The sequence below is a fragment of the Dioscorea cayenensis genome, chromosome 2 (genome assembly GCF_009730915.1).
Source record: "Dioscorea cayenensis subsp. rotundata cultivar TDr96_F1 chromosome 2, TDr96_F1_v2_PseudoChromosome.rev07_lg8_w22 25.fasta, whole genome shotgun sequence".
NCBI classification, from domain to species: Eukaryota; Viridiplantae; Streptophyta; class Magnoliopsida; order Dioscoreales; family Dioscoreaceae; genus Dioscorea; species Dioscorea cayenensis.
The window spans coordinates 7,358,341-7,369,956 of record NC_052472.1 but is presented as its reverse complement, the minus strand read 5'-3'; the positions used below and the strand labels follow the sequence as shown (position 1 = coordinate 7,369,956).

General features: G+C 39.8%; 1 non-coding gene across 1 annotated transcript; it reads right to left on the bottom strand.

The window, feature by feature from the left end:
• Positions 1-3,993: 3,993 nt before the first annotated feature.
• Positions 3,994-4,100, bottom strand: LOC120281771. Its single transcript, XR_005542793.1, has one exon. It is a non-coding gene; the product is annotated as a small nucleolar RNA R71 (small nucleolar RNA).
• Positions 4,101-11,616: the final 7,516 nt, after the last annotated feature.

Below are 11,616 nucleotides of genomic sequence, written 5' to 3'. Positions count from 1 at the left end.
TTAATGTTCTATGTCATTTCCATCTCATCCTGCCTTCACAAAGAAGTCATGTATAGCAATATAGCATGATCTTATATTTTTATATATATATTCATGTGGTCTATCAGACTATATGCTCCTAAGAAGATATGATAGACTCATTACTCATTAGCATTATTATTATTAGTCTTTTGATCAACCTCACTATGACAAGCAAGAGATTAGTTAAACTATGCATGTTATTTAATGGAGTCTAGTTCTCTTATGTTTCTCATACATATTTACAGGATTAAAAAATAATGGAGTGTAACTCTTTGAATCAAATTATTAACGTAGACGAGGAAGAATTGGAAGACATTAAATTTGGCAAGGAGTTAGATAAAAAGGTAAAAGAATTTTCTGATATTTTGATAAACACCTAAATGTGTGTATTTTATACATATTATTGTGGTATTATGTATGTATAGATCAATGATATGTTGCCTTACATGTTTAATTGGTCTTATTCATGTTACAGGTCTTGAGAATACTCAGATGAGCTCGACAATACAAAAAGGGAAGGAAAATGAAACTGAAAACAACATTTTAGAGCCTGGGGAGCACTATAGTAACACTGTAGCAGCTACTATAGCACGAAGAACTTGAGAAATGGCAAGGTCTCAGGTTTCGTTGACGGATTTACTGACGACCGTGAAGTTTCCTGTGAACCGGATGAAAAAATGCGACATTTACTATAGTAGTTTGCTGTAGCAGTCACTATAGCACTTCATGAATATTTGGTGAATTGCCGAGACTCTGACATCCTTCTTCATGCCCGTGAAGAAGGCCGTGAAGACAACCCGAGAAAGTTATAAAAAGGGGTTTTAAGGCTTTTTGAGGAAGCTTCTTCGACACCTTTTTCTCATACCTCAACCATTCCTATCCATCTTCAAAATCTAGGGTAAATGATCACTTCCCCGCAAGTGTACGGGATCGCAAAAGAATACCCCTCATGCGATCACGAGGGCGGTCGTATTCCCAAGGGCCCGAGAAGCTTTTCTTACTTCCTCTTCGCTATGTTGTTTAACCTCCAAGTTTGAAGGTGATAGTGATAAAACAAATAAACAAGTAAAATGCAAATAAAATGCTTACAATGAAGGCAAGATACGGGGGATAGCCAAAGGAAGAAAGCGGTCGCGGATGAGGATCCTCTCAGGGGCTACTAAAGTGTGCAGGATGCCAGAACTAACATGCAAATGGCTAGTTGGACCGAGAAAACCCTAGATTAGGTCAACCCGATGGTCATGGCAATTGACCCCTAATCCGGTATGAGTATTTGGATACGGAATCCCTTCCGCCCAAATCCAAATCCTCCTAAGATTGCAATGGGAAAGGTGGTTTTCTCAAGTTAGGATTAGAATACAAGCTAATACTTAACCCTAGAATTGGAGGGGTATAAATACCCGATGGTCACGGCGTATTTATACGTGTTTCCCTTCCAAGCTTGGTGAGTCTAACACTAGGGCAATGGTCATGCAACCTAGCATTACCTAAGAATTGATACACCGAGTTCTCATGCATACCAAAGCATTCAATTACACCAAGCAAGGATCACAAACAAGCCAAAATACAATAGAAAGAACCAAGCATCCATACAAGCACAAGTTCACCCCCAAGGTTCACCTACATCCGGTGACCTTGGGGTTTAGTTGTTCATAGTCATCAAATACAACAAGAAATCCATGCAAACAACCAAACAAAACATAAGAAACACTCCCTCAAAGAATGAAGGCCGGAGAAGCTTCCAAAGACGCCACACAAGAGGTGGCTTCCCTTGTCTTCAACCTCCTCTACACAAGCCCTAGGAGTAGATCTCGCCCAAAATCGCACTCTCCTAGTCGAATCCTCCATGGAAATGCCCTCAAAACCTTACTTCTAGCTCTGATTTGGTGTGATGGTGGTGAGCTCCAAGAAGAAGGCCTCCTCCCTTCTAAAGAAACCCTAACAATGCTTATAAAGGGATGAACTCTGGCTTCCCTGCGCTTGGCTTCACCCTCACAATACTGCCCGCAATGATGGTCATAATATTGCCTGTAAGGAAATCTAGACTTAGACTTTTTCTGAAATTTTCATGTTCCTGGCTGCTACAGTGCATGTACAGTGCCCGGGGTCCAAAAATGACGTTTTTGATGTCGATTTCTTCTTACATTCCGTCGTTGAGCTCACCTAGGCTTCTATTGTGCCTGAAACATGAAATAAAACAATTAAACCATAAAAAAGGCATCAAGTTCTCAATAAAATACAATAAACACGCACATCAGCACGTACAAAATACGTACATTTAGACGTTTATCAGTAAAGATGACTCAAGAAGACATTTTAGACAAGGAAATCAAAGGAAGAGGAAAGATTAGGCATTATTTCCCATTGTTCAAGCTTGTAGAGAGTAAGGAAGCCACCCCTATGGTGGCGTTGTTTGAAGCTTACCGCAGCTTATCTCCCACATTCATCACTTGAGGGAGTTCTTTGTTGCTTATTTAGTTGTTTTTATGGACTTGATCATGTATTTTCTTAGTATGAACAACTAAACCCCAATGTCACCGGATGTTGGGGAACATTGGGGTAAACTTGTGTAGATTTGATGCTTTGATCTATTTTAATGCATTTTGGTGTGTTGTGATCCATACTTGTTGTACTTTGATGTATTAATATGTATAAGAACTCTGTATGTCATTTTCTAGGTTGTACTAGGTAACGTGACCATCGCCCTTGTACTAGACACACCTAGCTTGGAAGGGATCCACGTACGAATATAAAATGACCATCAGCTATTTTGTGCCCCTCCGACATTAGGGTTGGACTTAATTTGTGTTTCAGCCCTAATAAGAGATTTCCGTACTTGTAATGCAGTCATAGGAGGATTTGATTAGAAGAAATTCCATATCAATATTCATACCAGATTAGGTGAAATTTCCATGACCATCAGGTTGATCTATCTCAGGAATCTCTTGGTCCACACCACCATTTGTATGATAGTTCTAGCATCCTTCTCACTTTAGTAGCCCAGGGGGATCCACATCCATGACCATTTTCATCCCTTGATTTCTATCCCTGATTTGCATCGACCGTAGACACACATTTAGTGTCTTTTCTCTTACTTTGTAGTTGAGAACACAATCACTCGAATTTATAGGCTAGACAACATGCGAAGAGCAAGTATGAGTAGCTTCTCGGGCCCTGGGAATACGACCCTCTCTTTCTTGTGCAAGAGGTAATACTTGATGACCAGGTGCACTTGCATGTGTCACGATCAAATTTTTGGCATTCTTGCCTGGGACCCATGGGGAATACTTGGAAAATTTAGAGCTTGTTGATTTAGCCATTGTTTATTTTATTTGTTTTATTTGTTTTTGTTTATTTTATTGTACATATATTTTCATTTCCTTGCTTTCATTTTTTTTCCTTGTTTCCTTTTTAAATCTTGATTGTTGGTGTTTAATACTGTGCAAGGTACCCATTTTATGACACGTGCAAATCAAACAAACTTGGTAAAGCCAGACAATGAAATTGAGAGAACCTTGCTTCAAAGGTTAAGGGAAGTGGTTGAATGTTCAAGACAACAAGAGGTTCATATTGAACATAGTAAACAATCAGTCATGGAAGAATCGAGAAGGATCTTGTCAGATTATGAGAGGCCGTAGTTTACTAATGAAGAATTCAGTGTGCAAGCTCCTATAGTACCAGCAAATAATTTTGAAATTAAAGCCAGTACAATTGGGATGATTCAAAATTCAGTTCAGTTTGATGGGTTAGTTGATGAAGACCCTCATGCCCATTTGTCGCATTCCCTCCAGATCTACTCCACCTTCAAGATCAATGTAGTCTCAAATGATATCATCAGATTGAGGCTATTCAGTTCAGTCTAAGAGGAGCAGATTATCAATGGCTCACTTCATTATCTCCCGGGTCCATCACTACTTGGAAGGAAATTGTGGAAAATTTCTTGCAAAATACTTCCTACAAAGCAAAGCAGCTTGGTTGAGGCAAGAGATTTCAGCCTTCAAGTAGAGGGATCCTGAGACACTCTTTGAAGCAAATGAAAGATTCAAGGATCTCCTAAGAAGATATCCTCATCATGGTTTCTCTTCTTGGATAAGATTGTAGATGCTATGCAATGGGTTGAATTATGCAACTCACCAGCTTATGTGGTACACACACCCCTTGCATGTGCATACCGCAAGTACACGGGTTGTCAAAGTAATAAAGTACCCCAGTGAGTGGGTAGTCATATTCACAAGGAATAGTGCTCAGAAACACAAGAATTGCTATTTCACTATGGTGAAAACTTTTGAGGAGTTGTGTGAACAATATCAATGCAAATAAAAGTAAAGAAAAGAACATAAGCGCAATAGGGATAAGGAGACGTAATTGATAGAGAGATGGGGCACACAGACATTACTCACCCTAGGACTATTATTTCAAATGCAAGACAAATCATTATCCTTCCTAACCTATGCTTAATGAGTCGTGGACATCCAAAGATGCAGGGTCCTAAACCTAAGGTCAATCGTGACTAACCATACACTATGCCCCTGCGGAAAAGGATACTCTTAACGCCTCACACTGTGTGGGGTTGCATGAAGCTCTAGGAACTACAAGTGGTTGACAACGCCCTTTGCGTATGTCCCACAAGTGCACGGGTTTGTCGAGTAATAAAATCCCAGGTGAGTGGGTATCGTATCCACAAGGAGTACGGACTAAAAATACTTAAATTGTTTCTTAACCAAGTGAAGATGAATAATGATTGTGTTGACAAGATGTAATATAAACAAGAATAAAAGAATCAAGAAAGAAAAGCACAAGTAAGTGAGCGATATGACAATTGATATAAATGGGGTACTCGGATATTGTTCCGCCTAGGACAATCGTTTCAATTGCAAAACTGATTATTATGCCTCCTTACTAATGCATTAATGAGTGATGGAAATCCTTCAATACACGGTCCCAAATCTAAGGTCAACCGTGACTAACTCTATACCATGTCTCGAAGAAGAAATTGAACAATCTCAACACCTCGCACTCGGATAGAATCGCATGGAGTTCTAGGGTTTCCAAGTGATGAAACCCTCTTCCTAGATCTAGACCTAACCCTTTGGTCCAGGTGAGAGGTCCCTAATCACAATTAAGCCCTAGGAGCTAAAATCACTTTAACTCTTCACTCCGTTGCCTCTGCAACTAAGCCCCAGCGAAAGGTCATCCTGTAGCCCATTCACTCTACTATGACAGCAATGAACTCAAGGAAATGGAGGTAGAATAAATCACATCGGAGGTGAAGAGGGATGCTCCGCTACCTCTCGACTCACCCTTCTCGATCCTCTCCAATCTAGCTTTGTCTAACTCTTGTAGTGTCTCACTCACTCACAAGGGTTACCAATATGAACTCTCAACCCTAGTGTTACTCTAAGGAGGACTCAATCAATCAAGCATTCAAGATTGGAACTCAAATAAAACATCAATTAATGAAAGCACAATAGAAGGTTTAATGAAACAAATACATCCTAGGGTTCACAAATCCAAGTACCCACTAGGGGGTTTAGCTCTCCATGGAGCTAGTTACAATCAACAATAAAATCGAATGTAAAACCAAGTAATCCATAGAAAACCCCCTTGATAGTCATGATGATGGTCTTGTGGAAAAGCCTCGTCTCCTCCAAAGGCCCCCTTGTCTGGCCTAGGACACACCTCACCAGATCGGTGCCGACAAAAGCTCTCCTAATAACCTTCTTCCAAGTGGAGCACGATGTCGAAGCCGAAAAACCCTTCCAAAAACCCAAGCCGCAGCCCCCTCTCAAAGTTGTGAAAGAATGGAGAAAAGAATGCTGAAATCAGGGCTGAATCGCGGCTTAAATAGGGCTGGAATCGGGTATCTACACGTCCTGTGGATTTACCACACAGGCCTGTAGAATTTCCGCACGGGCGTAGATAATTTCCACACTCCCGTGTGGATTCTCTGGAATTCTCTTTTTCGGTAATTTGCTACATTGCTTCCTACAGTACCGGCCCGAAACACTCCCGAATCCATGTTTTCATCTATGTAACGTCAACGGGAACACATTTACGTCGTAAATCGCTTTACTTTTTTTCAATAACCGGCCTCATTAGTTAAGATCTTTCTATCAATGCACAAGCCGGGATACTCAAATGTGACTGCCTTTGTGCCCTTCCAAACCATTGTGCTAGCTTGAATTCATGGAGGTTGGCACACATTCTCGCATCTTGAACCCGACTTATGTCTTCATGTTTGATCCTTCTCAAGATTTCCTCCAAATAGTACGTTCACGATCTACATTGGCTTCTTTCTTTAACATTTGGCTTCACAACCCTATATGCATGAAAGTAACACAAATGCACAAGTATTAATGCTAAAACCTGATAAAAGTAATGCTCATTATAAGGAAAGAACCCTTCGCATTCTTATCACACAAGCACTTATCAGTGGTAAATCCTATTCCCTAAGATAGATCTAACCCTTTTGTCTAGGTGAAAGACCCCTAGTCATGATTAAGTCCCAGCACTAAGGATTACTTCAACACTTTCCTCTGTTGCTTGCACATCTAAGCCCCAGTGGAGTTTATCTCTTAGCACTTCACTCTATTATGAACACAAAGAACTCTTGGAACGTGGAGATAGGATAAACCACATCAAAAGTGAAAGGGGACGTTCCGCTATCTCTTTACTCACCCTCTCAATCCTCTCTAACTTGCTTTGTCTAATAATAATAGAATATCACTCATCCACAAGTATTACGAAGATGGATTCTCAACCCTAGTGTCACTCTAAGCGAAAATCAATATAACAAGAATTCAAGGATGGAACTCAATTAAAACATCAGTTAAAGAAACATAATAAATGTCAATGAAACAAAATCATCCTAGGGTTTACAAGTTCAAGCACCCACTAGGGGTTTAGCTCTCCATGGAGCAATACACAATCAACAATAAATCAATAGTGAAAACATGCAATCCATAGATAAAACCCCCTTATATTCCATATCGATGGTCTTATGGAGCCGCCTCATCTTCTCCAAAGGTTCCCTTGTCAAACCTAGGGCACACCTCATTGAATCAGTGCTGATGAAAGCTCCCCCCATAACTCTACTCCAAAGGAACGCGATGTCGAAGGCCTTAGACTGCTCCACAAACCTAGGCAAAGCCTCTACAAACCATAGCCACGAACGCCTCCAAATATGGACAAAAGATAGGAAACAGATCCTTCAATAACTCTCAAAATGCGGTATTTATAGGGGCTAGAATCGGGCATCCACAAGACCGTGTGGAAATTCCACATGCCCGTGTGAATTTCCAGATTTTCATTTCCTGGGCGCTGTGAACGTTAATTGCTATAGTAGTTTTACTATAGTATTTTTACTACAGTCAACTGCTATAGTACTTCACCAAAATGCTCTTAAATCCACTCTTTTCATCGAGCCACATGAATGGGCACACACCCATGCAGTAGATCGCGTAGTGTCTTCAATGAAACCACATTGACGAAGCTCTTGCTAATGTTTGCACAAGTCGGAACATATGCATGTGACTGCCTTTGTGCCCCTCCACTTTATGTATTCTCTTGAGCACAATGGAGGTTGGTACACACCCACATGTCTTTGAGCACAACTTGTGTCTTTACCTTTGTTCAACTCAAGAACTTCATCAACAATTGCATCCACGATCTACTTTTGCTTTCTTTCGTTTAACTTTGTCTCCACAACCCTATATGCGCAAAAGGACACAAACACACATGCATAAGCGATAAAATCTTAAAAAAGTGATGCTCAATGTAAGAAAAGAATACTTAGTATTACTTTTACACAAGCACTTATTAAACCCCCTCATACTTAGGCTTTTTTTGCTTGTCCTCAAGCAAAAATAAAACATTAACGCATATAAGAAGGAAAATTGAAAGTGCTTGGCCTTAGGTTCGCCAAAAGCATGCAATAGAAGCATTCTACAAGTAAGGAAAAAATTTAAACTTTCAATGAAAGGAATAATCGGTTTAGCTAAAAACCTGAATAAAAAAGGACAACAAACCCGATATTGTGTAAGTGTGTGTAAACTCACTCAAGTCAACCCAACATGTACTCCTCAAAGTTTTTATTAAGAGAGACTTATTTATATACAAAAAAGAAAAGGTAACAGCTTCACACATCCTCTATGGTAGCCCTTTATTAAGCGGCCGCTAAGGTGGCTTACACATTTTCGAGGTGGTAGCTCTTTCTATAGGGATAGTAGCTTTCACTCATCCTATGAGATAGCTTTTTCTCACATTAGGACATAACTAGTATCCCAACTTATGAGAGCAGCTTCATACTTCATAGATGGTAGTTCTTTCCACCCCCAATGCATAAACAAACCAAACATAACTCCCCTTTTTTTAAAGAAATTAAAACAAGAAACATGCTAAAGTTGTCCCATAAATGATGAACTTAATTTTCTACAAGGTTTTAATGAATGAGTAGCGCAACAAGTGTTAATCGGGCAAAAATTCCTAAAACATCAAGTTAAAACTAGAGCATGATAGTGCTCAATATTAAAATTTCTCCTAAACTTAAGAATACAACTATTGCAACTAAGGTGAACCACCATTGGCTACATGAGCATGAACAATGAAAGCATAAGTATAAAACATGTGTAATGTGAACTGCCCCCTACACTTAAGATGTGCATTGCCCTTAATGTACGCATACAAGCACAATAAAGAAGTAAAAAAATCAAAACCTGTGTGTGGAGGTGGGTAATTGAAACAACACTCCCCTGAATTCCTAATAGTACGGTTGATGGAGCTAATTTCACTGAGAGTTGAGTTCCAACGGGTTATGGAGCACACACGGCCATGTGAAAAGCAACATGATAGTATCCATGACTATTCCTCAATTTCAAGACTCACAAGACCATCTACACGTATACACAAGGGGACTGTGAGAAATTACCCTTGCCCATGTGCCATTCACAGGGTCATCTACCAAGGGCATTCACACACCCCTGTGTCTTTGATAAGTGCTTGTGTGTTAAGAATGCGAAGTGTTCTTTCCTTACAATGAGCATTACTTTTATCAGGTTTAAGCACTAATACATGTGTATTTGTGTTCTTTTGCTTAGGTAGGATTGTGAAGCTATGTTTTAAGAAAAGAAGCAAAATGTTGATTGTGAATGCACTATTTAATAAAATCTTGGAAGGAACAAATGCAAAGACACAAGTTGGGCTCAAAGATACGTGACTGTGTGCCAACCTCCATGTATTCAAGCAATTACAATGATTTGGAGTAGCACAAGGGCAGTCACATTTACGTATCCTGACTTGTGTATTAATAGCAAGATCTTCAACAATGAACCTATTTATTGAAGAAGCGATGCAAAGTAGATTCGGGAGTATGTTTTTGACGGGGTATTGTAGCAGGAGTGTAACAACCCTTTAAAATGGCCGAAAAACTCAAGTAACAATCCTTTAAAACGACGGTGAGAGGTCAAGAGAGTGCAAGTGTTCTCTAAGTGATTAGGAGTGTAAAGATGAAGAAAACCGAAAAGATTTTAAAGAAAACCCATGGCTCTTGAGTTTTTGTGCATCCACACGGGCATGTGGAAATTACCCACGCAAGTGTAACTCCACAAGAAAGACCCACAGGGACAGACGGATGCCCCTGTGGCTTCTCTATCCAACCGAGAAAATTCTTTAAGTGTTTCACATGCCCGTGTGATAATTCCACACGGGCGTGGATCCTTACTGAGCAATTCACAGGGGAAGATGCACGCCCCTGTGTCTTCTCGGGATGGAGGAGAAATTCTCTGCAAAGAAACACATGCCCGTGCGGAAATTCTGCATGGGCATGGACCATCACAAGGTCGCTCACAAGGGTGAGTCCACGCCCCTGTGATGTCTCTGGATGAGCTCTGAATGAAAATGCACGCCCGTACAAAAATTCCACAAAGGCGTGTGTTTTCTCTGGATACTTAGAAAACTTTGTAGGCTCTGTCGAAAAATTCTTGAACACAAATATACATTGAGAGCCTGCCTAACAATGCAATTTTAACCAGAGAAAACACGAAAAAACATGCTCAAACGACCAAGATTCCTCACCACACACAATTAGGCACATGATAACACCACAATATCCACAAGAAAATCACAGCGAAAGAATCTAAGAATCAAGACACAAACACTCAAGGCCTTATTCATGCCAATACTAAATAAAAACTAGAAAAACATTAAAAACTTGGGTTGTCTCCCAAGAAGCGCTTGTTTTACGTCACTTAGCTTGACGTACCTCTTCCTTACCTTACGGAGGCTTGAAAAGAGTGTATTCCTCCCGACTAGGCATTGCATAGCTACTTCCTTTAAACCAAAAATCTACTTGCCGGGGTGGAATATTTGTTAGAGAGTCCAACCATCTTTCCTTTGGCCTCTAGGGAAACAATTTGGGTTGGGAATTGTCCAAGCTTAGCATAGGTGGGTCATTGGATGGCTTCAATCTCCTAATCACATCTTCTTCCAAACCCAAAATCTCTTTCTTGTAATTTGTGAATTGATCAATCCCAAAGAGAGGTGCTTGTTCCATTACCTTAGTATTTACTTGTTCTTGTGTATTTTCAGCTTGAAAAGGACATGACACTAGCAAATCCTCTTGAAAAGTTTCTCGCTCACAAGCACAATCTTCATTCACACACTCCAAGATCTCAAAATGGTATTCAACTTCTTCCTTTTTATTTTCTGTACCAATGTACTTAATTTGCCCAACTTCTTCATTGTCGTTCACTACCACATCATTTCTATAAGGAATTTGAAATTGCTTGCTCAAATACTTGTTGTTTGTTGGAGAGTGTGTCAAGTATCCCTCCTAATTGATGCTCAAGGTTTTTAAAGGAGGCTTCATGACATCTTAGTGTGGTCTCAATATTTTGGACACGGAGATCGGTTGCTTCAATAAAATTAGCTAATATTTTTTGCAATTGAAGTGCATCCTCTCTGTGTATCTCACCCTTTTGACATTCCTCTTGAGGTGCTTCCCAATATTGTCCATCACTATTCCACAAGAAAGTTTGGGGTAGCCCTTTTCAATTGGATGATTTGTGTTGCAACAAGGAATGCTCTGTTGTTGTGAAGCAATAATTCTATCAACTTGTTCATTCAGAGCTTCAACTCGAGAATACAGAGCAATGAGCGGATCAATCATCATTTAAACTCCTTGCAAGAAAAAGTAAGACATGACAAAAGAAAATAAATGAGAATGATGAAAGAATAAGAAAGTATAAAATAGAATGAATGATAAATAGTTAAAATTAGCAAGGTGCAAAGTATTTCTAAACGCTTATTCCCCGGCAATGGCGCCAAAAACTTGACACGACTCGAATATGCGTGTAAATCGTAAGTGCACGGGTGTCGAAGTAATAATACCCAGGTGAGAGGGTAGTCAAATCCTCAGGGAATAGTGCTTTAAACCACCAAGATTGCTATTTAACTAGAATAAGAATATGTTGATAGTGATGTGAAAACAAACTCAATACAAATGAAAATTAGAAAAGATAAAGGAGGAGCATATAAAAGATAGGGGAGACAATTGAGGATAAATGGGGTACTCGGATATTGATCCTCCTAGGACAATCA